The 766-nt window shown below is 39.6% G+C and overlaps 1 protein-coding gene across 1 annotated transcript in view; it reads right to left on the reverse strand.

Annotated features, from left to right (window-relative positions):
• Positions 1 to 766, reverse strand: part of LOC119593290 (protein piccolo-like) — a gene marked incomplete in the record, with an annotated part of 25,022 nt that overhangs the window by 7,818 nt on the left and 16,438 nt on the right.

Here is a 766-nt window from a genome sequence, read left to right on the forward strand (position 1 = left end):
TTCAAAATAACTACAGTAGACTGTAATAAAGGGGATAATATATATCATTAGCTTGAAAATTCAAATTTGAAAATAATCACAAGTCATTCCTCTTCAAACCTTTATAGAAAAAGATTATATCAAATACTTTTCTTAACAACAAAATTATAGTGAGAAAGAGAAAAAAAATCTAAATATCCCATATGAGTGAGACATAAAATGCACACATGAAGAGTAGGAAAGAAAGGAAAAAATGCACAGGTGAAAAGGAAGAAAAAATGCACAGATGAAGAGGGAGACAAAGAAAAAATGCACAGGTGAGGAGGGAGAGAGAAATGCACAGGTGAAGAGGGAGACAAAGAAAAAATGTACAGGTGAGGAGGGAGAGACAAATGCACAGGTGAAGAGGGAGACAAAGAAAGAATGTACAGGTGAGGAGGGAAGGAGAAATGCACAGGTGAAGAGGGAGACAAAGAAAAAATGTACAGGTGAGGAGGGAAGGAGAAATGCACAGGTGAAGAGGGAGACAAAGAAAAAATGTACAGGTGAGGAGGGAGAGAGAAATGTACAAGTGAAGAGGGAGACAAAGAAAAAATGCACAGGTGAAAAGGGAGATAAAGAAAAAATGTACAGGTGAGGAGGGAAGGAGAAATGCACAGGTAGAGAGGGAGACAAAGAGAGAATGTACAGGTGAGGAGGGAGAGAGAAATGTACAGGTGAAGAGGGAGACAAAGAAAAAATGTACAGGTGAGGAGGGAGGGAGAAATGCACAGGTGAGGAGGGAGGG

Source organism: Penaeus monodon, chromosome 32, assembly GCF_015228065.2.
Source record: "Penaeus monodon isolate SGIC_2016 chromosome 32, NSTDA_Pmon_1, whole genome shotgun sequence".
In the NCBI taxonomy this organism is placed as follows: domain Eukaryota; kingdom Metazoa; phylum Arthropoda; class Malacostraca; order Decapoda; family Penaeidae; genus Penaeus; species Penaeus monodon.